Raw genomic sequence first — 27,500 nt, 5'->3', positions numbered from 1 at the left:
ATGGTTCTGGGCATTAGTCGACACGAGAAAACAAATGTAAAAACTATGCTCAGAACACTACACTGGCTGCCCGTTCGAGCCAGAATCGAATACAAAATTGCCCTTTTTTCTTTCAACGCACTAAATTCCCGATCTCTGAGCTACATTCAAGAACTCTTGTGATCTCCTACTCCCCAATTCGCCAGCTTAGGTCATTGGAGATCCAGCTACTAAAAGTTCCAAAAACACGGCTTACTGATTTCGGTGATAGATCTTTTTATAAAGCAGGACCTACTATTTGGTACTCGCTTCCTTTGTCAGTAAAGCTCTCGGGCAGCGTAGAAAATTTTAAGAAAAAAACTAAAGAGTCATCTTTTCCAGAAATGTTTATCCTAGGCATTTTCTTCTTGATGAGTAAATTATACGTTTTATTTTTTGATTCAATTTTGTTGAATGTCAATTAAATTTTTTAAAACTTGCATAGTTAGTGTGTGCGACTGTTGTGTGTGTCTGTTTGGATGTGTTTATGGTTTGACAAGTATATTGTAAAACGCTTTGAGGCTTCGGTTTATTTAGCGCTATAAAAGAACACTTTATTATTATTATTATTATTATTATTATTATTATTATTATTATTATTATTATTATTATTATTATTATTATTATATCAATTTAAGACAACTCCTGAGTCAAATCTTCATTTTAGGCCCATGGAGCCGGATAATCTTTGCCCATGTTTTAATAGCGTGAAACAGACAACCAATGGCTTGTTAGCCTATGGATGGGACACGTGTCTATTGCAATGTACTTTCAGCCAGATCTAACTGACCCAGCTGGGTGGGAATGGGGTGGAGGGGAGATCAGATAAATATCTCGAGATCACCCTGGACCAATCTCGATCCTTTTGCGTGTGAAGTGAGTGCTCTACCAACTGAGCCATCTGGACACAAAATCTTATAATAAAGTTGCTCAAAGTAGATTAATGAGAAAATCATTTCTTCTATTTCGATTTTTTTTACTTGTGTAACTTTGCGTTAACCCTTTCGTCTAAGACAAAGGAGATTCGTTCAAATAGGAAAGATAAGTAAATACATGAGCAATCTAACAAGGCGGTTTATTTTATAAAACTTGAAAGTCTCATTTGGAATCGTTTCAAAACACGTGCTTGAGTTTAATCTTATGAATATTTTGGTCTGACCAAATTTGAAGTGAAACTCTAAAGGCCCGTTTAGACGTGCAGTTAATTCATCTACGGCCTGGCGGATTAACCGAGACGCGGTGGATGTGGGTCATCGTTGAATCGACAGTTAGTCAATGAAAACAGAAACGGCATATAACTACAACTATAAAGAGACGCAGGTGGAGATACCTAAGATATGTTGCCAAATCGAGGCAACTGTTCTGCCAAGAATAGTATTAGGCTACTCCGCTGGACGGCTGCGGCAAAGACGAAGAGGCAGGCCCAAAGAAACTATGAATAAAGAGCTTGAAGAAGATTGTCTACTCTGGAACAACATTGATGTCTATGCAGCTGACAGACAGAAATGGGAGTCTTTAGTGGATGTGTTATGTGCCCCGTGGCTTAATGAGGATTAAATAAGTAAATAAGTGGAAGTCCCGACCAGCCACAAGAAAATGATCCCGCTGATTACAAAATATTATAATAATATATTATCTATATTATATTTATTAAAATATAAATAAAGTCAAAACTAAAAACTATAATGATACATAAAGGAGAGATGATTCACAAGTAAAATTAAAATAACTATACATTTTACTGCTCCCCTCTCAGTTAAGGATCCCAAGGAAAAAGTCAAGTAATCTCAATCCGAAACCAGAACAGAGAGCAACGTGGAAAGGGAAAACAAATGGATGACAGAGCGATCATGACTCCTCGATCAACCATGAGAGGTTTAAATAACCCACATCAATGAGAAGGTGAAACATCAAAGATTCTTTTCAAAAATTGCGTGAAGCTTGACGGCCTTTAAAGCGCAAGGCGTAAAGCCAGTAAATCAAATGCCATTTTGTTTGAACCGCATTACAGAAGAACAAATTAGATTATAAAAAATCATATTTAAGACCCCTTATTGTTTTGTTTTGTTTGTTGTTTGTTTATTTGTTTGATTGGGGATGGGGGTTGTTCTCAATGAACATTAAATAATCTTTATAAGGATTACCGACTTCCAAAGCTCTAGGCGTTAAGCCAGAGAATTAAATGCAATTTTGCCTGTATCGCATTACAGAATAACAGATTTTATTAATTTAAAAAAAACATATTAATAACCAGTTTTTGTTATAAAAAGAACATCAAATAATGTTTATACGGATATTCACAAAATATTTTCATAAATTTTTGACAATCTAGGCTTTGTTCCTTCAATTCTATCTATTAATAAATCTGGAATAAAGCTACATGGTCCTTAATAATTGCCTTATCAGCGTGTGTTCGAGAATAAACTGTGTCCTTCAAGAATCGCTCCATCGATATATCAAAGAATATATCCCTGAAACCTTCTCCACAACTCTATCGTGTTCTGAAAAATCACGTAATCAAGATTTTGACCTGAAAGTATGTCCTTCAAATAGCGATTGAATAAAATGACTCTCATTTTGTCAGAGACTTTCATTTGACAGAGAGCATTTGACATGGTGAGGGTCATTTTAATCCATCGATATTTGAAGACCAAATTATGTGGTCAGAATTTAGAAATACGTCGTTTATATTACAGAATACCGCAGAATTACATTTGAAGTATCGTATTATTGTCATATTTTGGCAAAAAAGTCATTATGATCTCTGTATCTCTGCATCTCTCTCTCTCTCTCTCTCGCTCTCTTTCTCCCCCTCTCTCTCGCTCTCTTTCTCTCTCTCTCTCTCTCTCTCTCTCTCTCTCTTTGTTTCCCTCTTTATATCAATAAATCACCAACACACATGAAAGATTCGACTTTACCATTGGGACTGTTATTAATCACCAATATCTCAGTATAAGTTGCATTTATTTTCAATGACTAGTTGAGAACCTGAACCATTTGGGGGGTGGGGGGGGGGGGAGATAAAGGCTATTGCGAATACGAATTGGCACTCGTCTATTTCAATTAGTATACTACTGTTTTGTGCAAATTAATATAAATCGAGACGAACCTTTTGAGCCATCAACGATAGAATCAAATTGGTAATACAGTGTGTCGTTGCGCGCAAATGAATCTGGCAACAGAATCTTCAGATTTTTTGTAAACACGCCTAAAAAGGCAAGACGTGTCGTTCAGTGCTGTGGTGTATTTTACATTTTTATGTGATTTCTATATGTTGATACCTGGACATTTTTACTTCGTTGTTGTTGTCAAACCATACTTTTATCAATTCTTAAGAAAGGACTACTATATAATAATACTGTATTTTATCATAGAAACTTCAAGTTTTAAAAGAGTTTTACAGTCACTTAATGGCCGCCGCTCTCTTACAAGCATTGTTCACCTTATTTTTAGCCGTGATTTACCACCACCATTATTTTAAAAATTGTGAACATTTTTATTCAACATCTGAATTTTACAACAGGCCCCGAGGTGGTAACCGATGCGGTTTACAAAGGAAACAATGTCACATTCTAACAGTGATTTGAACTCAACTGATCCGGTTTATTACAATATTAATATGAACAGGCCTAGGGGAGGCAAACGGAAACATTCCAATGGTGACAACTAGTCGTCCACCCCGCCCCCACACAAACCCACCAACAACAGTTTCATCTAGTTTTATAAAAGATTTGATAAAAAAAAGCCCCCATTAACTCCTGCGACCTTGATCCCTTCCTTATTAAATATTGAGCTTTTATATAGCGCAATATCCATTTAACGTGCTCAAAGCGCTTTACAAGGGGTCCCTGGTCAACAGCAACATTTAGCATGTAGGACGAGACATGACGCCAGTTAGGCGATATTACAATTTTTCGGACAAAGACAACGCTGTTAACGGCCAGGTACTCATTTTACACCTGAGTACGGTGAGAGAATGTGAGTAAAGAGTCTTTTCCAAGGACTCAACTATGCGTCGAGCGAGGCTCGAACCCAGGACCTTCCGATCCGAAAGCGAGTGTCATACCACTAGACCACATAGCCGCACAACTTACCAGCACAACTTTTGGCCAGCTCTATCGATACATTATTACCATCCAATACATCAATCATAAATACATCCATACTGACTGGCGAAGTTCCATAGTGCTTTAATAGTGCCCTCGTCAAACCACTTCTGAAGACACCATCACTGAACCACAATATATTAAAAAATTATCGTCCTGTATCAAATTTACTTTTTTGTCAAAACTTTTGGAGAAGGTAGTACTGACACAATTATCATCTCATCTATAAAAAAAACAACAGTTTGGAATAACCCTTTCAGTCAGCCTACAAACAGCAACATAGTGCTGAAACGGCGCTTCTTAAAATCTTTAATGACTTGTTATGTAATGCCAATGCTAACAACATTAATGTATTATGCCTTTTAGATCTTTCAGCTGTATCTGACTTTATTGACCATGACATTTTGTTAAGAAGACTAGAAAATACGTTCGGCGTAAAAGGAATTGCCCTGAAATGGTTTACATCATATTTACAGGATCGATGGCAGACTGTTGTGGTGAATTGTGTTCAGTCAGAACAAGTTTTTACTAAACTTTGGAGTGCCACAAGGCTCTGTCATGGCCCTGTCCTTTTTACTGTATATAAGCAGCCCCTTTCTAGTATCATATCCAGATTCAATCTGAGTTATCATGTTTATGCAGATGATACGAAAATTTATGATTCAGTACCCCTAAGTAATTTACATTTCTTAATACAACGAATTTCGAGCTGTTTTAATGAGATTAAATCTTGGATGTACCATAACATGGTAAAATTAAATGATAGTAAAACTGAGATTTTAATGAGTATCCTTAAACGGGCAAATAAATTACCTATCACTCACGGAAATAGCACAATAGAATGTTCAAATAAAGCAAAAACCCATGGCGTCGGCATTGATGAAGATCTTTCCATGACAAGCCACGTGAATAACACCATACAATCTATTTAGGCATAGAAATGAAAAGAATAAGCAAAATTCGTCATTTAATACCGAAGCATATAGCAGAACTTTTAATCAATTCCCTTGTTTTATCTAATTTGGACTATTGCAACTCCCTTTGGGCGAATTTACCTAAAGACAAAATGAGTAAACTTCAGGTTGCTCAAAATAACGCAGCCAGACTCATTGTGCGCAATAGCCAAAAATACCCTGCAGCAACTCTTCTTCTCCGTGAGTTACATTGGCTTCCTGTGGAAAAAAGAGTTGCCTATAAGATTTGTAATGTTGTCTGCAAATCCTTGAGCACCAACAGTCCCTCCTATATTAAAGACCTTCTAAAGTTATATGTCCCCAATAGAAACTTGAGGTCAAGCAATAACCAATCAATCCTTGTCAAACCTAAGCCATTGCGTAAAATAGGTGAACAATCTTTTCAATTTTCGGCACCCCATTTATGGAACTCTCTCCTATCACACGTGAGATGCTCGGATTCGTTGACAACTTTCAAATCTCGATTAAAGTTTTATCTTTTTACGTCATATTGTTGCAATACTATTGTCATATTCTGTTGTTGTTAAATTGAATTTGTATCACTTTTCCATCAAACTTGTCTTACTGTATTATATTTTGTTTTATATCACTGTAAAGCTTGTGACAAAGGGGTAAAGCGCTATATATAAATGCCATTTATTATTATTATTATCATTACTATTATTATTATTATTTTTATTATTATTATTATTTATTATTATTATTATTATTATATTATTATTATTATTATTATTATTATTATTATTATTATTATTATTATTATTATTATTATTATTATTATTATTATTATTATTATTCAGATGGCGATTCCTAAGGCCAATCTCAAATTAAGGAACGATCATTTTTTCCATAGCATATTATATTATATTTAACCATTTGAATTACCGGATGATAGAATTACAATTGATTTTTAAAAACGGTTTGCAAGTTACTTAACTTGTATATTAATCAGTAAAAAGTATTATTAGAATTTTTAGATTTGCCAGTAATTCTGTACTCGTTGGCAAAAATTTAACATGGGCTGTATGGAACAATATTACACCACAATCTATCTTTTTTAAAGAATAGATTTAGTTTTTTAATGTTGATGCAGCACGAAAAATCTTGTAGTTTTTTAGGGCTTTTTTGTTTTGTTTTTTGTTTTATTTTGTGCCTTGAATTTGTTTGAAAATGTGTGATAGAAGTTCATAGTCATGTGTTTAAAATGAGAACCTGGCCTGTAACGGTGTTGTCCTTGTCAGGAAAAAAATTAACTTTAATTAATTTTAAGGGAATGGGCTTAATTGAAGATGAAAGAAAGAAAAAAAGATTGAGCTTTTATAAAACGTAATCTTCACTAAACAGGAGTCATATTCATATTTAGTCCGGTATCAAATGGATGGGGGGGGGGGGGGTAGCTGAATTTAAAATAAAGAAAAAAATATTTAGCTTTTATAAAAGGTAATGATATTCGCTAAACGAGCTCAAAGTGTTATACACGGGATCCTAAGCCAAAAGCGATATTGTACATGTAAAATGAGAAATGACATTTGTGCTGCAAAGTTGTCACTGACCAGGTACTCGTTTTCACCTGAGTTAGGTAAGAGAACATGAGTAAAGAGCATTATCCAAAGGCAACTTTGCGAAGCTCAAGGATGGGAGTCGAACCAGGGACCTAACGGACCGAAGGTGAGAGTCATACTACAGAGCCACTTAGTTCTTCAGGGACTTCAGGCCCAAGTATTAATTCTGATTTGATATAATTTTGAATTGGCAGTATCTCTCAATTGCCACCCTTTGAATTGGACGCTATACCATCGCAAAGCATTTCCCGCCATATCTGACAGACCCAAGCTACCCAATCACCCCTATAGCTGTATGGACGAAGGGGTCGGAAATACGTTCCATCGGGATCTGTACCAGTCTCTTTGTGCGTGAGGCAAGTTTTCCACCAACTGAGATAATTGGACAAAAGGACTTTGTTCAAAACGATTCCAGCCTTACAAATTGACACCATAATATGATTCAAACTGAGCTAAACTGCCAGAGGGCTTTTTCTCTCTTTCCTTTTCTCTCTTTGTAAAAACATAGTCCTACATGTAACACAATGGGGAAATACCAGAAACCACTTCATTGACACACAAAACAACTGTGACAATTGGTAATCGAGCTAATGTCACTGATTCCGGCGTGCTCTGAAAAAACGCATTCTTAAAATTTTATCCAGAAAATTCGTCATTCAAAAATCGAGCGATTAAAATATCCCTCACCTTCACCAAAATAAAAACACACAAAAAAAACTCTCAAACCTAGGACTTCCTTGATTCTATCTTCCTTGAAGTCTGTAGTTTGAGAGTTTTTGAAAATATGAGGGTGTTTTTAATTGATCGAGGGCGGATTTGTGGCCAAAATTTTAAAAAATTGCTATTTTTCATAATAGGCAAGATTATTGTCCATATTAAATCTTCCAGAAAACTCATTTGAAAACATCGTTCTACACAGACAAAACGCATATATTCATTTTGGCCAGAAAGTATTTTATATATCTTTATTCAATTTTATAAGTGGAGAGAACCCGTATTATTGGCAAATCATTTTAGGATTCAGGTCCTAAAGTTTGGAATTCTCTCCCCAAATCTGTCAGAGATACACCAAACGGCTTAGTTGTTTGTTTGTTTTTTTTTGTTTTTGTTTTTTTTTTTTTTTTTTTGGGGGGGGGGGGGTTGGTTGTTGTTGTTGTTTTGTTGTTGTTTTTTTTTTTTTTAAATTACTGTTCAGTATCAATAGTATATGAATCAATTAAAATTCAAGCCCTCCATAGTTCCTCAAAACAACTCAAAAGTGATGCATTTTTTGTGTTGATGCGTCATAAAAGCAACAGTATTGTATTATATTGTCCTGCTCTGAAAAACTTGTCCTTCAAATATCAATCGATTAAAATGACCCTCATCTTGTAAAGACTCTTTAATTGAGCTTTTATATAGCGCAATATCCACTAAACGTGCTCAAAGCGCTTTACAGGGGGTCCCTGGTCAACAGCAACATTTAACATGTAGCACGGGACATTACGCCTGTTAGGCGATATTACAATTTTTCGGACAAAGACAACGCTGTTACCGGCCAGGTACTCATTTTACACCTGAGTACGGTGAGAGAATGTGAGTAAAGAGCCTTTTCCAAGGACTCAACTATGTGCCGAGCGCGAGGCTCGAACCCAGGACCTTTCGATCCGAAAGCGAGTGTCATACCACTAGACCACATAGCCGCACACTCTTAAACCTAGGATGTCCCGACGAGGATCATTTCAATCGATCGACATGAGTTTTCGGGCCAAAATTTTAAAATAATGTTTTCTTTTTTTTAATACCGTAAGTGTTCTGCGTGTACTTGATGACTCGAAATATAAAAAAAACCTAGTAAAACACTTTTTTTTAATGCCCAGAAAAAATAATATTTCACAAATCTACAGATTGTCCAAAAGTCTCAATCACGGGATTTCTGTAAAGCTTTTTTTTTCTAGAAGAATCATGCTTAGAATTCTCAGAGTTAAAATACTTTTTCAAGTTAAGAATCGTCTTCTTCTATCAAACTGGAAAGCAAAAGTTTTTCTGGCCATTTTAAAAAAAAAAAAGGTGTTATGTCAGTGCACAACAATATATCATTATTGAAAATAGTAATGTAAGACTGCGAGCCTACTCATAAATCTTATGTACGTGAGTCTAATCTATCATTAGCTTTTCATATAATTGGTGATAACTTTTTCGCCACTAGCTGTTTTCTTTTTAATCGACTTATGTCAGTTCAAAGCTAAGCCTGTGTTGAAATCCATCGTCTATTTTTTAAATCAATCTGGTTAAATATCGTCAGTATAATGGCAAATAAAATGTTGTTGCCTGAAGCCCCGAAGAAATAAACAACTAAACAACAATGTGAAAACATAACACAACATGTAACATAAGAACGAGACATGACGACTGTTAGGCGATATTACTTTTTATTTCCGACACAGACAACACTGCAAACTTCCATGTTCTCATTTTACACCCGAGTACGATGAGAGAATGTGAGTAAATATAAAGAGCCTTTTCACAGGACTCAACTATGCGCCGAGCGAGGCTTGAACCCAGCCAGGACCTTCCGATCCGAAAGCGAGTGTCATGCCACAAGACTATATTATAGCCGTATAATGAATGACACACACACAAACATGTTAGTGGCCTGGCTGATTTGGTTGCCATCATCAAACCGACGCATCTGACAGCAAATTTATTGATGCCGGCTGTGTAGTGCGAATAAGTGATTTGTCTTTATAAAGGTCAGTTGTGGTGGTTGCAGTTAGTTACGGTTACCTGATCACAAGTAACAAATTTGATCCTACCATTGAGATAGAGCACTCCAGATAACTGACAAAACACATTTTTGTTACCATTTTATTTCGCCAGAAATATTTTACTTAACTCTCTCCTTACCGACCATTTTCAGTATTTTCCCAAATTGGTAGGCTTACCCTGCGAAAAATTGATTTTTTTAAAAAACTCAAACAATCTGTCTACAAAACAACTTTATGTTCTTATTAATTAAACAAAGATCATTGTGATGTACAAAATAAATCTGAAAAAGAAAAATTTTATTGCGTGTCGTCACAAGTGTGACGATTTTGATTTAGGTGGTAAGGAGAGGGTTAATAAATAGTTAGATAAAGATATTTTTTTTAAATGTCAAGCAGTTCTAAATGTGTGGTCTAGTGGTAGGACACTCGCCTTCGGATCGGAAGGACCAGGGTTCGAGTCCCGCTCTTAGCGGCGCATAGTAGTTGAGTCATTGAATAAGGCTCTTTACTCACATTCTCTCACCGTACTCTGGTGTACCTATAATGACTAGCTGGTCGTAAACAGCTTTATCTCTGTCGGAAAAAAAAATTGTAATACCGCCTATCATGCATCATGTCTCTTTGCTGTTGGCTTGGAACCCCTTGTAAAGCGCTTTGAGCACGTTTAGTGGACATTGTCTTATATAAATGCTCAAGTTTGTCAGGTTTGCGTGTCTTCAAAAGAAGTCTTGGATTAAACTCTCTCCTTACTGGCCATTTTCCGGATTGTTCCCAAAACTTCACACCCAACCTATACAAAAATATATATATGTCATTCAGACCCAAAGTGCTGTTCGTTCTTGCTATCCATATTTTTGCTGCTAAACGGGCTCTTCAACACAGTGTTAATATACTTAAACTATAGCAAACATTTCTGTTCAAATATTATGATGTAGAAAAGAAATCAGAAAGAGAAAAATGTTGGCTACATCGTAACGAATGTGACGATTTTCCTATGGGTGGTAAGGAGAGGGACTCCTTGGCAAGTTAGGAATCATCTTAATCTTTCGGATTTATATTTTAAATCTTAAAAAGTAAAACCAAACCAAATTTTCAAAAATGTGTTTTGGCCGAGAATGGTTGAACTGTCACCAATATAATCAAACGTGTAAAATAATTAAATCCTTTGATCCCCAGCCTCATTCTGTCTAAAACTATACTTTGAAGTCAATTTATTGTCCACAATAATGGTTTTATATATTATACTAGTAGCAAGAAGCTTAAAGTAATACAATGGATTTGTGAGGTCAAATGGAGCCGAAGATTATCCCAGATTATGTGTGTCTAAAATGTTACTATTGGGACACTTATTTATCTCCCAACATACTTTCAGCTGCAGCTAAGTTAGATAGAGCTACCCAGTGACTGAAGTTCATGTAGGAAAAAAAGTCGATTAATGAAGGAATCAAATCTGAATAACGTTCTCTCAGTCGACAGCTTTATCAATTTTTACCACAAGGCCCCTTTTTATAGATAGAACGAAGATGACGTCACTCAGGTCTTTGGTATTGTTTTTTTTTTTTTGTTTTGTTTTGTTTTGTTTTTTTTTTTGCCATCCATGTTTATGAGTAATTCTCACTAAACTGTATTAACCAGACTATAAACATTCAAGGTTACACATATGTTTGTGTGTTGGTCCCTTATACTTCCGGATGGCAATGTTGTGAGCTTCTTAGCCAAGCGCATACTATCTATATATTACTGGTTTGAAATGACTTGATTTAGACTTATTCCTAACTGGGGTTATCATAAAAAAGCTGTCCATCTCCTATATATTGTTATTTGTTTCTTCAAGCTTCAAGCAGCAACATTTTGATCATCCCGTTAGTAGACATGTGGTCTTGTGGTATGCCACTCGCTTTCGGATCGGAAGATCCTGGGTTCGTGCCCCGCTCGACGCATAGTTGAGTCCTTGGAAAAGGCTCTTTACTCACATTATCTCACCGTACTCAGGTGTAAAATGAGTACTGTTGACAGAGCTATCTCTGTTAGAAAAAAATTGTAATATCGCCTAACAGGCGTCATATTTCGTTCTATTTGTTACGTGTTTCTGTTGGTCAGGAACCCCTTGTAAAGCGCTTTGAGTACATTAAGTGGATATTGCTCTATATAAAAGGTCCGTTTTTTTAAATTTATAGCTGGGGTTATCATCAAAAAGCTGTCCATCTCCTATTGTATTTGTTTTTTCGAGTTTCAAGCAGCAACATTTTGATTAGTAAGTAGATAGAACACTCGCTACACAACCAAACTGACCGATGTTGAAACCGTCGTTTTCCATGGCAATTTTTGTGTACTAGTGATTGAACTAGTGAAATGAAAAAAAAAATTATGACATCGCCTTGAGATTTTTTTTGGTTAACAAAACTGATGACTTTTCAAAGGGGGTACTATAAATAGTACGGTTTGACCGATTTTTGTGGTATTTGGCAGATTTTTTAAATCCAGTTGGCAGAATGCCTGAAATTAATCTGGCAACCCTGCCCACGACCGCGCCATCTTGTCCAACCAGCAGTGATAGATAGGGTAGAAAGGTGTGTTAGATTTGAGAGTTACGTACCCAACCTACAACGATCGACAAACGACGTGGAAGAAAACGAAAATATAATGTCCCCCGAGTCTAAGGACAGATCTTCGTTTTCTTTCACGTCATTCGTCGATCGCTTTAGGTTGAGAACGTAATCGTTGGATAAAGATCTGAACAAGTGTCTATGAAAGGTGCCAGACAAAGCAAGTAAGAAAATTACAAGAAAAAAAACTGGACACTAGTAAATCGCAAAGTACTTCAGCCAGATCAAACAAACCCAGCTACTCAATCACTGCTGGGTAGACAGGAGGGAGGTGTGTGTGTGTGTGGGGGGGGGGGGGTCAGAAAATAATCTCGACTGTACCCGGGATCGATCTCCGTCCCTTTTGCTTGTGAAGCGAATGCTCTACCAACTATCGGGACATAAGTAACAATATGATGGGGGCACACATAGTATATATTTTTTTAATATAAAGACATTTAAGAGGGGAAAAAACAGATAAAAGCAACAACAACAACAACAAAAAAAAAACAAATAAAAAAAACAACAAAAATCCCCACAAAATATCCATTCCTATAATTGGCATGTTATGAATGCTCAGTCATGTAGAGTCTATGTATTTGAAGCAAAAAGTATTATTGTGAAATAGAACATTTTGGTTAAATAGAATCGTTGTCCATTACAACAATGAAACTGAAATTAACGAAGTGGTTATTCAGTATCTGGGCAAAATAAATTGGGATATTGGGACAATCCTTGACACTTTGTTAAACGGTCGTATAGAGGTGTCGGTGATATAGTCGTGTAAAGATAGAACCTTTATATAAATTTGTTATATAATGGGCAAAGCTATCCACTCCCCCCCTCTCTCTCTCTCTCTCTCTCTCTCTCTCTCTCTCTCTCTCTCTCGCTCTCTCTATCTATCTATCTATCTATCTATCTCTCACACACACTCACATACTCTCTCTCTCTGTCACTCTCTCTCTCTCAGTCACTATCTCTCTGCCACTCTCTCTATCTCTCTGTGTTCCTCTCTATCTCTCTTTCTCTCTTTCTCTCTCTTTTTCTCTCTATCTTTCTCTCTCTGTCTCTCCCACTTACTCTCTCTCTCTCTGTGTATTTTCTGTCTCGTGTCTCTGTCCACTCTCTCTCTCTCTCTCTGTCTTGCTGTGACCTGTCCCCTCTCTCTTTCTCTCATTCCTCTTTTCTCTCCCCCCCCTCTCGGGTTCCTCTCTTCTCTCTCATCTTTCTTCCTCTCCCCATCTCTCTCGGCGTCCCCTCTCCCCCCTTCTTCTCTCTCAATCTCTCTCCTCTCCTCCTCTCTCTCTCTCTCTCTCTCTCTCTCTCTCTCTCTCTCTCTCTCTCTCTCTCTCCCTCTGTTGCTAAGTATATCCGGTAAATTCCCTATTACCGGCCAACCCTAATGGACGGAGATGAGCATAAGAGCCCCAATAACTCTGACCGGAATTCGTCACGCTTCATTGGGCATCCCCAGCCTGGGGCATTCTGACCGGCTATGAGTTAATGTTGGAGCAGGTCAGTGAAGGACAGAGCCAGGGGTGGGGCAGGGGCTGGGTCTTGTAGGGAAAGAGGTTACGTACATGTGGAATATTGAAACTACAACTAACACCACCATCACAACCAAAATCAAGACCAAGATCATCGTTGACGTAGTCATTATTATTATTATTATTATTATTATTATTATTATTATTATTATTATTATTATTATTATTATTATTATTATTATTATTATTATTATTATTATTATTATTATTATTATTATTATGATAGGGTAATATTCCGATGTAACGTTTTTGGTTTATCTTTTTGTTCCTGGTAATAAATTGTGCGCTTGGTTACATTGAACCGATTTTCAACATGGATTTCGTCGTATTGGCAACAGAGTGATGATGATGATGATGATGATGATGATGATGATGATGATGATGATGATGATGATGATGATGATGATGATGATGATGATGATGATGATGATGATGATGATGATGATGATGATGATGATGATGATGATGGTGATGATGATGATGGTGAGGATGATGATGATAATGATAATGATGATGATGATGATGATGATGATGATGATGATGATGATGATGATGATGATGATGATGATGATAGTAATATTATTATTATTATCATTATTATTATCATCATCATCCTCATCATCATCATCATCATCATCACTCTGTTGCCGATACGACGAAATCCATTGTTGAAAATCGGTTCAATGTAACCAAGCGGACACTTTATTACCAGGAACAAAAAGATAAACCAAAAACGTTACATCGGAATATTACCCTATAATTTCACAACAGTGACACGCGGTAAAACATCGTATATCCTCTATTTATACATTCTAAATCAAATGAAAATTATCCTGGAAACGATAAACCAAATAATAATTATCTAACTTTACTTTATTAATCTCAGAATAATAAATATTATGCTTACGTGTGTTGATTCTAATTATAGAAATATCCCTTAGGAATGAATACAGGGAATAGGGAATGAGATTAGCGGAAGAGTTGCGTCCCTTGATTGGTCGTCACCTTACAGGGAGAACGTCAATTTGGTTTTAAAGTGTCTCAAGCCTCTTTCACCGGAAGCGAGGACTAGAGACGCATGCGCACAACCAACATGTCGTTCTCTCTCTAATAATTTTTCCTCCGGTGACGTCACAGACTATGGGTGACGTCCAATCAAGGGACGATACTCTTCCGCTAATCTCATTCCCTATGTATTTATTTATTCCCTTCTCAACATCGCATGTCATATTTTCCCGTTGTAAACTAATAATTGATAAATTTTCAATTGACAACAAATCCTTAGCGATGTGTATTTGTGTTTTGTTTTGTTTTCTAATTAATTGATATCTGTATGAATAATATTGTCACTATGTCACAACTATTTTAACCACAAATACATGTACAACCACAATTCTTAAGTCATCTGTAATAGGATTCAATAGTCTGATGTCACGTCCGCCCAGCAACGAGCAGCTTGGTTCTAAACAAAGAAAATCGGTGCTTATTATTCTTCATGCTGGCCAGAACTTTCTCACATGTCATGTGATCAGAATGTATAAAAGTCAAAACATGATCAGATTGATGTTTTTGTCCTCTGGATACACTATTATGTTCGTCGGAGAAGTATTTCATAAGGGCGTCCGCCATTGTTTCGATAGTTTAGAACCCGTTACTAAGTTACTATACATCATTACGAGGGAAGTGACTTCACGACTATTGAAGCCTAATCCACTTAATGTGCTCAAAGCGCTTTACAAACGTTCTCATAGTAACAGTAACGCTTAGCAAGTGAATCAGACTAGACAAGACGACTCCTGCGAGGCATATCACAATATAATTTATCGACACCATTTCAACCTGAGTGTGGTGAAAAAAGAGAGTTGTTTTGTTTTGTTTTTTCGAAGAACTCAATTTTGCTCCGACCAGAGCGGAACTCCAACCAGATAAAAAAAAAACAACAAAAAAACGTGAGCTTTTATATAGAGCAATATCCACTAAATGTGCTCAAAGCGCTTAACAAATGGTCTCTGACCAACACGTAACATTAGAACAAGACATGAAGCCAATTAGGCGATATTACAATTTATTTGGACAGAGACAACACTGTTAAAGGCCAAGTACTCATTTTACACAAGAGTACGGTGAGAGAATGTGAGTCAAGAGCCTTTTTCAAGGAATCGACTATGCGCCCGAGCGAGGCTCGAACCCAGGACCTTCCGACCCGAAAGCGAGTGTCATCCCACTTGACCACATAGCCGCATACCTACCGGTCCTAATGCGAATGAATTAAAAACACAAGACCTCATAGTTCTACAATTATATCAGGTAGGGTAATAGATAGTCTGAATTTGACGTCACTCGGGTCTTTGTTATCACTTTTTGCCATCCGTGTTTATGAGTACTACTCACTTAACTGTATAGATAGTTCGAAGATGACGTCACTCAGGCCTTTGTTATTGTTCTTGCCATCCGCGTTTGTGAGTTGTTCTCACTAAACTGTATTAACCAGACTATAAAACTTCATGGTTACACAGAGTTTGTGTGTTGGTCCGCTATACTTCCGGATGGCAATGTTGTGAACTCCTTGGCCAAGCGCGTTCTATCTATTAACAAGACTATAAACGTTCGAGGTAACACATAGTTTTGTGTGTTGGACCGTTATAATTCCGGATGACAATGTTGTGAGCTTCGTAGCCAAGCGCATGCTATCTATACAATGTGTATTGTTTTCTTATTGTTGTTGTTGTTGTCGTTGTTGTTGTCTGAGTTGTCGTCGCTATTGTTGTTGTTGTTGTTGTTGTTGTTGTTGTTTGTTGTTGTTGTTGTTGTTGTTTAGCCATCTTTCTGTTTGTTGTTTGTGTGTTTTTTTATTTGTTTTTTTTTAATTTTGTTTTTTGTTTTTGTTTTTATTTTGTCTAGACGTGAATTTTTTTTTATGGGTTTAAAAAAACTATGTCTTTTCTTTTCTTTTTTCATTTTTAAAAAATTTATATTAACTTTTGATGACTTGACTTTGTAGAGCAGAAAAGAAACGGAACAAAGCAAACCTACTCATTGCCTTGTCATAACCGATCCAAATCTTTGCTGCTGCAGGACAGGTACTTTAGGCTGTCATACGACATGTCAATAGATAGTACGCGCTTGGCTAACAAGCTCACAACATTGCCATCCGGAAGTAAAACGGACCAACACACAAAACTATGTGTAACCTTGAAGGTTTATAGATAGTTCGAAGTTTACGTCACTTGGGTGTTTGTTATTGTTTGTTGCCATCCGCGTTTATGAGTATTTTTCAGTCGGTATTAACCAGACTTTAAACGTTCATTATTACATTTAGTTTTGTGTGTTGGTCCGGATGGCAATGTTGTGGGCTTCTTAGTCAAGCGCAAACTATAGATAGAATGAAGTTGACGTCAATCGAGTCTTTATTATTGTTTTTTTTTTGTTGTTGTTTTTTTTTGCCATCCACGTTTATGAGTAATTCTCACTTAACTGTATTATCCAGACTTTTTGTGGCAAAAGACTGGCATTTTGACGTCATTTTTTGGTCAGTATCAGGCCATAACTTAACGAAGGCCACGCTGGGACCCAATAGGACTTATAGTTTGACATCAGTTTTTTTATGTTTGGACAGCGCCGTTAACATATAGCCTAGAACCCTCTAGGACTGGCAGTTTGACGTCATTTTTAGGTTTGTGTAGCGTCTAGTGAGTTGTCGTTAGTAGAGATCAAGGAAACAAGTTATTTCATTGGTTGAACCAAAAAATGACGTCAAAATGCCAGTCTTTTGCCACAAAAGAAAACAAATCGTGAGTTGTTTTCAATAGTTCAACCAATGAAATGACTTGTTTCCATGAGCTCTACTGACGACAACTCCGTAGGCTGTGCAAAAACCAAATAATGACGTCAAACTGCCAGTCCTTTTTGTTGTAGTATCAGGCTATAATATAACGATGGCTACGATCCGAACGGTCTATCGGTTAACGATGGCTTAGGTATGACACTAGGACTTATAATATTATTGTAATATCAGGTAAGTGAACAACGCCCAGTGAGTCGTCATTTGTAACAAATGATCCTATCGGTTGACCTATCGAATACAATTCACGATTTTTCTTTTGTCTTTTTTGTCCTTGTCAAGCTATCGATAGTATTCGCTTGGCTAAGAAGCTCACAGCATTGCCATCCGGAAGTATAATGGACCAGCACACAAAGCTATGTGTAACCTTGAACGTTTATAGTCTCGTTAATACAGTTTAGTGAGAAATAGTCATAAACGCGGATGACAAAAAGCAATAACAAAGACCCGAGTGACGTCAACTTCATTCTATCTATAAGCGTACAAAGGTTACGCTTAGAATGACCTCAAACGTGTCCAGAAATAAATATCGTAAGTGAGACTTTGGTCCCTTAAAATAGCGACTACTTTCAGAATGTTCTAGAATCTCTTACCTCGAAGGAGATCCAAAATGTCTTGACTCTTGGAAGTCGTCTTGCTTGTAGTACAGACAGCTGTTTCGAATATATATTATCAGACTTCTCGGGTTAGGGTTCTCTGTGGAATTATAAAAGAAAACATGGAATAATAGTGATCAACTTTATGATAAACGTAGCTATTTATAAAATATTTCAAGTATAATTATGACAATATTGTTTCGAGCATTCGCTCTCACGGGAAGTGAAAGTGATATATATATATATTAAAATTTAAAACAATAAATTGAGCTTTTATATAGCGCAATATCCACTAAATGTGCTCAAAGCGCTTTACAGGGGGTCCCTGGTCAACAGCAACATTTAACATGAAGGACGGGACATGCCGCCTGTTAGGCGATATTACAATTTTTCGGACAAAGACAATGCTGTTAACGGCCAGGTACTCATTTTACACCCGAATACGGTGAGAGAATGTGAGTAAAGAGCCTTTTCCAAGGACTCAACTATGCGCCGAGCGAGGCTCGAACCCAGGACCTTCCGATCCGAAAGCGAGTGTCATACCACTAGACCACATAGCAGCATATATAGTAGGCATCTTTACGTCTCAAGAAAAGATGGTTTGCGCCCTGTATGACTTTGGTCTCATCAGTCTTGTTGAGAGCAGAGACGGGTGTGGCTTAACAGCACGATCCTTGCATGGCAGTCTCTACCGCAGTTGTTTAAATCTTTTCAAGATCTGACACAGTGTTTTTGAAACAGTGCCAGACAAAAGAAGAAAGAAAACTACACTACAAGAAAGAAAAAACATCCCAAAAAATTGGTCTTTCTCGACTAGGAATCGAACCAAGGACCTCTGATTCCTTCTGATTACCGGTAATCAGTAGGTTTGAGACTCGATTCCCTGTGAAGGAAAACTGGGGAGTTTGTTTTTTTAGATGATTTTTTTTTTCTTATAATTTTGTTCTTGCTGTGTCTGGCACTGTTTAAAACAAACTGTGTCAAATCTTTACACCAATGGTTGCTCATTAATTTGTCACGTTAATTTTTTTTTCAATTCTTTTCAAAACTCTCAAAAAAAAGGCCCTTTACTTTAGGTGACTCAATTTTTTTTTAAGTTAAAATACTTGAAATGGAATTTTAAGAATCACGTAGAACGAAAATACAAGTTTAAAAAAAAAGAAGAAGAAGAAGAAGAAGAAGAAGAAGAAGAAGAAGAAGAAGAACAACAACAACAACAACAACAACAACAACAACAACAACAACAACAAGGACAAGAACAAGAACAAGAACAAGAAGAACAAGAACAAGAACAAGAAGATCAAGAAAAAGAACAACGAAGAAATTCTGATTGTGGAAGACAGATGTTTCCAGAAAAAAAAATGTTCAAGTTGGCAAACATGAAAGCCATTATTATAGGTTTGTTCATTGTCCTTTAAATGCTAAATACATTATTAGTGACAATCAATGTCGTAACGTCGACTCGTTTATGAAATTGCACGACTATCATAGTAATCTCCAGAAACTCTTGTACTCGATATTACAAACGAGTTGTAATTTCGGTTAAATAAAATCTAATCGATATCTCATTGTTCTTATGAACATAATGAAAAATATATATAATATCGTTTAATATATCGATTTGATAAATTACCATAGTATAATTGGTTTAATAATTGTGATACTTTGTAAATGTGACAACCAACAAAAAAGATAATTGTGCATTCGATTCGATTACTCGAACATTAATATGCAGCAATTAGTAAGGTTGAAATTTTATTGGGATACTCTTTCTGTGTGTGTGTGTGTGTGTGTGTGTGTGTGTGTGTGTGTGTTTGTGATGGGGAGGGGTATTTTTGCTCTTTTTATTTTCTTGTTCCTTTTTTTTTTCTTTTGTTTTATTTTTGGTATAGTTTGAAACAATAATATCCAGTTTTTATATGAATATTCTTACCGTATAACTCTTTATGCAAATTTTTTTAGTACCTTATAAAATATTCAATTGATCCTGTGCGATTAGTTAAAGTAAACTCACAACATCCGCCGGATATAATATACCAACACAGAAAACTATGTGTACCATTGAACGTTTGATTGATAGAATTTAATGATAAGCACTCATAGATATAGATAGTTCGAAGATGACGTCACTCATGTCGTTGTTATTGTTTTTTGCCATCCGCGTTTATGAGTAATGCTCACTGAACTGTTTTAACCCGACTATAAACGATCATTGATACACACAGTTTTGTTGTTGTTCCGTTATACTTCCGGGTGGCAATGTTATGAGCTTCTTATCCAAACGCATACTATCGATAGCTAGCTAAAAACAATAACAAAGAGCTGAGTGACGACAATTTCGTCCTTCTAAATGATTGACATTTGTCGACACTGAGCCTGAGCTCAGTGAATTGTCTCGAGTTTTCTTCTTAAACTCCCCAGATGGAGGTGGGGGGGGGGTGGAATTGAATGTACCCGAGGTGTTTGCTGAATGGCCAAATGCTCTGAGCATTGACACAATGTAGCCCCTAACGAGTGTGTCTTCAGCTTTATATGAATATCAATATTGTAAGGAACGAGCACATTCCATAAAGAAAAAGAAAATGGACGCCAACGCCAACTCCCACAGATCTCAATCATGATGTTTGATTGGTCTAAATTGGTCTTCATTTGGCCTGGGAGTGCTTTCGCTCCTTTACGTGTCTCAATGTCGCTTGACTGCAGGACTTCCTTCCAACAGACACTCTCGGACTGCGTCCGAATATTCGCTTCTGTTTGCAATACGGAGTTTTACGGACTCGAACAAATAATCGAGAATCGAACGTTCAGGTCATTAAGCAGAGAGTTAGTGGTGAATAAAAAATATTTCGTTCTGATCATTGCAGATAACTGATTTGGCAGGAGAAAACGTTTTTTTTAAAGTCATGTCCCGTCCTATATGTTTATTGTTGCTGTTGGTCAGGGACCCCTTGTAAAGCGCTTTTAGCACATTTATTGGATAATGCTCTTTATAAAAGTTTTTTTTTTTAAATATTTGTAAATCTGATAACCCAAAATGTTATGGGCTCATTGTTGTATTGGAAATACTCTCAAGTCGACGTGTACATACATATATTCAAGTCTGACATCCGAAATCACGAATGGGCATAGTTTAGTTTAACATTGTTGTGATGAACAATATATTTTGCGTCATTTATTTTTTATTTTTTAGATTTCCATTACACCAATAAATCCCATAAGGAATTATTAGGTTATCAGCCCACAAATAAGTGCAAGTCGTCCCATAACATTACAAAATATTGTCCAAGACAACAATGTCAAATCAAGTACATAATTGCGTTTTCGGCCACATTATTACACAAAAAATGACGCCTTACAGACAACAAAAACTGTATAAAATCAAATAGAATGGTGATATTATATTGCCCGCCTCAGAGACGTGGAACGTCGCGGTGCTCCGCGATAACGATAATAACAAGAACTGAAGTGAGTAGGAAAGTCCCAGAAGATAACAGAGAATAAAAACTTCGCGGCGATGATGGGTAGCTCGAACCCGCGACCTTACTGGTAGACAACTCCGTCTGACCGGGGAGATCGTGACTCTACCGTATGAGCTATCCGCGACCCAAAAGAAAAAAGTCGCTTCAATCTCTAGTCTATCCAGCGACATGATAAAACTGAAAATGTGCAATATAAATGTACAACTCCGCTTGGCCGGGGAGATCGTGACTCTACCGTTTGAGCTATCCACGACCCCCCCCCCCCCCAAAAAAAAAATAATAAATAAATAAATAAATAAAAATAGTCGCTTCAAGTTCTAGTCTATCCAGAGACATGCTAAAACTGAAAATGTGCAATATAAATGAGCATTTTGAACAGTATTTGGACAAATTACATTGTCGTATTGCTGAAACCGAAAGCCATTAGCATAATAATACAGTCATGTTTGAATTTCAAGCCTAATCCAAACAAACAAAAAGAAAGTCAAACCATTGAGTAATTAAGCCAGAAAATTTGACAAAATACATTTTTTAACATTTAGATTTAAAAAAAAAACAACTTTTTAACTGCAGATATCAACCGATTAACAAAAAAAAAAACCCAGCTTCACAAAACTTTTCAATAATATTTCATTAAAGATATCTCGTATTTGAGATATTTTGATAATTTTGAAGATGTTGCGAGTCGTCTTAATTGATCGATTTTTGGTTTAGAAATTTTCTGATTAAAATTAATAAAATAACTGTTTTGCCAGAGTACGGCAGATTTTGGCAGTGCATTTAGATTAAATTGGATTTGATGGAAAATAAACAGAGATAACAAATCAGCGATTGTCGTTGAGATAAGACGCAGCCATTTATTTTCATTATTACAGTAATAGTCCATGTAATAATACAATAATATTCTGTGTGCGATTTGGGAATAGATGGCCACCATATTTCATCACATGATATACCTTCTTTTTTTTCTGTTCTTTTTTTTTTTTTTTTTTTTTTTTGGGGGGGGGCTTTTATTTTGTTTTATTTAAACTATCTTTTAAAAAACATTTGACTATGGTTGGGTCACAGCTGTTTGATATGACTGTGAGATAGACAATCGTCCTATCCTTGAGTTAGCAAGTAATGTTTTCTGTCAATGACTTGCAAAAGAGAAGGAATTTTTTTTTAAAAGGAACAAGCCACGTAAAACACTGATATCAATTAATAATATACGGGTGCGTAAATAATATTATATTTAGGTACATTTAGTTGCGAGATGACTAAGTAGCTAAATAATGCATTGCCCTAAATTATGAAGTCTCTTTCGCCATTTTTCCACCAGTAAGAGGAACACTGGGTGGTAGCGAATCGGCTTCGGTCGAGAACCTGCCTCACGGCAAAATCCCTTCATCAATGGGGACTTTCCATCTGTCCAACATGTAGCGATGTGGGAAATAACCCGAAACCGCAGAGGATCTAGTTGTTGTCACGAGGCTTCCGGGCGGGTTTGCGACGGTGCACGAATACGGTGAAGAATTTGCTGTTTGGTTTACGTCATAACATACCAATAGTTTGAGCACCATTGTGATAAAATCCACAATTCTTGCGGAAGCTCCTGCTCAAACTACGAGGCAGAGGCAGTTGCAATAGAAGTCTCACTGCGACACCTCTCTTCTGTTTTCCAGCTAAACCCTTCAAAACTTCAAAACACTGTCATCTTCACAGACTCCAAATCGGTTCTCCAAGCTCTAGATTTAGATAAACTCTCCTCAACCTTCAATAGTTTAAGATCTCAACTAGATGAATTCCTTACAACACACAGAGTAGACTTATCTCTCCAGTGGATACCGGGACATTCAAATATACCAGGAAATGACAATGCAGACAGACTAGCCAGACTCGGATCAACACTTTTACAACCTCCTCCTCCTCTTCTTCTTCTTCTTCTTCTTCTTCTTCTTCTTCTTCTTCTTCTTCTTCTTCTTCTTCTTTTAAACCGACTGACTCAGCTATACTTAGCAATACTGTCAATGTTGCATATACAGAAAAAAATGTAAAAAGTATTACACCCCTGATAGTCTGTAATACTATTTTAAATCCAGTATCCTTAAACACAGCAAAACAAATTATCAAAGCAAATAAGAGAGAAGAATGTATGAACAGTTGGGCAATGAGCAGCACGGGTCGATGTATGTTTTCCCATGTGACCACTCCTGTAAAGACTGATTGCCTAAATAAGCTCAGAAGACACCAGCAAAGCATCATCTTTCAACTAAGAACACAACACATACCGCTCAACAACCATTTAAGCAAAATTACAAAAGACACATCCCCTTCCTGCCCCCTATGTCAACACCCCAATGAAACAGTAACACACCACTTGCTTGAATGTCAACCTCTTGAAGACCTGAGATGCATATTCCTCCCACCAAATCCAAGCATCAGTAACACACTTTATAGTCACCTGGAACAACTACAAAAGACGTCTAACTTCTACGTCATGGCACAAGACCGAAGGGCTAGAGATCAGGTGGTCGCTGGTTCGGATAAGTTATTAAATGTCTCAATATTTCTTTTAAAATCTTTAAACCACCACGTTGTTTGTTTCATGAGTGGAAATAAACTTATTAAAACTGAGTATAAGATGAATTTCAGAATTGGATGGAGCAATATAAAAAATGTGACACTCATCAGTCCTTTTATACTTGTCTTTGTTTTTCTCAAACGTAATATCCTTAAGATTCAAAATCAATAGATTAGTTCGATTTAAAACCAATTCCACTTTACCCCCCCCCCCCCCCCCCAAAGTTTCCCTCTCCCCATTTTCTCCTCATTTTACTCACAATGCCAGCCTCTCTCCTTTAATCCACTCACAACCCCCTTGCCTAAGACTCTGTGGAGGGATGTTTGACCCCGTCATATGCAAATGACCCCGGGCTTAAAGACGATGGAGTTACTGCCCTTTAATCTATTACAGCGTTCTTATTGGATAAGGACGTCACATGGTCAATTTCCTAGTCTTATTACGCCTCGGGTTGCTAAGCTCTACTTGGGCGGCAATCACCTAAAAGCATTTTTTTTAAAAAAAGATAAATGACATTTTTACACCACCTCCTTAAAATCATTACGTTGTTTTTTGTTGTTGTTTTTTTTTTTTTATTATTTTAAAAAAGAAATTTGCGTTAGGCACATCTTGGTGAAATATTTTTGTAGCCTTCAGGATCCCAAAGTTTTAGGTTTTTAATACTATTGAATTCCATAATTTCCTAACAATATTTGCCCTTTATCTGAAATTTGTTCTGTAAATTCTAGTCACAAAGAGATGAGATTTGATAGAAAGTACTTTTGCTGGTTCTCCAATATACACACAAACCCAGCGGCCACACAGCCATCCATAACCCTTCCACTCTTTCACAACAAATATTTTTTTGGAATTCCGTGATAATATATTTGAGAGGAAAAGAAATCAGATAATGTTTCATTGAATTAATTCGTAGTCAATTTTTAAAAGATGAGTTTGTGCACTGTCCAGGAATATAAATACATTTAACCCAAAAAAAAAAGAACTTGAGCTTTTATGTAACTAACTATATATATATATATATTTATATATATATATATATATATATATATATATATATATATATATATATATATTCTTTTGTTATTTTTTTTTTTTGGGGGGGGGGTTATTGAATGAGTTATTTTTATCACGGCAAGTAACTCACGAGCTTGCCAGTGAGTTATTCCGCTATAAAAAGACGAATTTAATCAATCCAAACCCGTGAAAGAAGACCCTTATTCCACCCCTCAAAGTAATTTCCTTATATACTTCATAATCATTAAGTTGTAAAAAGCATTATTTTGCAATGAATTCACGTTGTCTGTAGTGAACATTTATTCAGGAAAAGATTGGCTTATATCAAGACATATCAGACAACGCTTGGAATTCCCTTTTTTCGCCGTTCGCCAGCCCCTCAACCGACCTTCCCTTGCAAGATATCGACTTGATTAAAATATTGCTTATTACTAGATAAGACAATTTGATTAATTTTCAAAATAAAGAAAAAATAATTTTCACAGAAAAGAAGTAAAGCGTTTCCTTTGATGAATTGAAAGGGTTCAACAGTGGTGACGTAACTCCCCTCGTAATGACGCATAGTAACTGGTTCTAAGCGATCTGAACAAAAACTTTTAGCCTGACACTAGAACTTACTAGGACTTATAGTTTGACGTCATTTTCTAGGTTTTTGCACAGCCTAGTTGGTTGTCGTTAGAATTGCTCAAGGAAACAAGTCGTGATTCCATTGGTTGAACTATTTACTACAACTCACGGTTTGGTTTCATTTGTGGCCAAAGATTTGTCTTTTGACGTCATTTTTGGCCAGTGTCAGGTTTTCAGTTAACAATGGTGGACGCCATTATCTCCATCACCGCCCTTATGAAATACTTGTCTGTTTTGAGTTTTATACATTCTGACCACATAATGTAATGTGAAATAGCTCTTGTCTGCATGAGGAATAAAAGGTACCAATTTTCTTTGTTTAGAACCAAGCTGCTGGTTGCTGGGAGGACGTGAGATCAGACTATCGAATCTTATTGAAAGACTCCAACATTAAACGCAGATTCCTTTTGAATTAGATCAAACATTACAGTTCAGGGACACACTACACACATCTTTGCAGGTGTGTTGTTGCAAGGCGGTTTCCTTGTTTGCTGCGTTTATTCGTTGGATTTTGTTGCTTTTCGATTGCTTTCGGAGCCGTGGATTGTTGATAACATTCAAGAAAATTTAAAGGTGCAGTTATGTAAAGGTGAGCTTTGAATGATTCGTTCTAGATGTTTTGAAGTAGTGTGACTGTGATTGTATGGTTGTCATTGTAGACTTGACATGACGGTAAGTTGGTTTTTGAATTCCCGCATAGAATAGAACCTAACTTATTATGTCAAATCAATTCATTATTATAGCTCGATGTGCTTTTGTGACCGGTAATTTTTTGCGGGGTGGGGGTGGGAGCAGAAGATACACGTCAAATACAATTGCCAATCAGGATCTCTGGACTTCGTTGGACTGTTGCTGACGAATTTCTTGAACAGCTGAACTAGATCGATTTACTCAACGTTTCTGTTTTCTTTCCGATCTGAGAATATTTTTGGGCTTTACTGTTCCGTAATCTTGTTTTGAAGCATTTTTCTCAGTGAAAAAATTACTCAAAATATCCTCAATGTCGATCCTTTCAAAATGATTCGCCATTCTCAAAAATGTTTTTCTTCGTCTGTAGTACTAGTATGAAACTTTTGACCCAATTAAAAACAATTTGTATTCATACGCACCAAAATATTATTTTAGATGGCCAATCATCAGTCTTTTCAACCTGTATTCAAGCCAATAAAATGAGTGAAAATATTCAGCAATCGTTGAATTTTTTTTATCCAACGGATTAGAAGCATTATTCAACGATTACATTATTACTAAGAAGCGATATGGTTTTAAATTGGGAGGGTTGGGATAATTAATATTCAATACTTATCTCCTGTCTGATTATTTTGACATTAGATTCAATTTCCGCCCAGACATAAAAGTACCGATTGGAGGCGATGGTCGACAAAATAAGGAAATTTATGACACATGCTCAAAGCCCACCAACAGACTGTATCCAAACGAACTCTACGCCTGACCGTAGCCTCCGTAAACCAAAAGCCTGATCGTAGCCTCTGTAAACTCACAGCCCACCAACAGACGGTATCCAAACGAACTCAACGCATGACCGTAGCCTCCGTAAACCAAAAGCCTGATCGTATTTCTGTAAACTCACAGCCCAACACTGATTAAAAAGTTACGTCAAAGGACAAGTCGACGACCACAAAATTAAACAAATCGTGAGTTCAACAAATAGAATCACTTGTTTCTTTGAGCACCACCGACGACAACTTGCTGAGCTGTCCACTCATCTATAGATAGAACGAAGATGACGTCACTCAGGTCTTTGTTATTGTTTTGCCATCCACGTTTATGAGAACTTCTCACTAAACTGTATGAACCAGACTATAAAAGTTCATGGTTAC

General features: G+C 36.6%; 1 protein-coding gene across 1 annotated transcript in view; it reads right to left on the bottom strand.

The window, feature by feature from the left end:
- The window catches only part of LOC144959161 (uncharacterized), a 140,753-nt gene that overhangs the window by 46,115 nt on the left and 67,138 nt on the right, over positions 1-27,500 (bottom strand). The window contains exon 2 of the mRNA XM_078891679.1: positions 17,974-18,076. The gene's annotated coding sequence lies outside the window, so the exon portion shown is untranslated. The remainder of the gene's footprint in view (positions 1-17,973; positions 18,077-27,500) is intronic.

Source organism: Berghia stephanieae, chromosome 13 (assembly GCF_034508935.2).
Source record: "Berghia stephanieae isolate SIO BIC M18660-M18661 chromosome 13, UCSD_Bste_1.3, whole genome shotgun sequence".
NCBI lineage: Eukaryota > Metazoa > Mollusca > Gastropoda > Nudibranchia > Aeolidiidae > Berghia > Berghia stephanieae.
The sequence above is the reverse complement of the archived record's forward strand: the minus strand, read 5'-3'. Positions and strand labels throughout refer to the sequence as shown.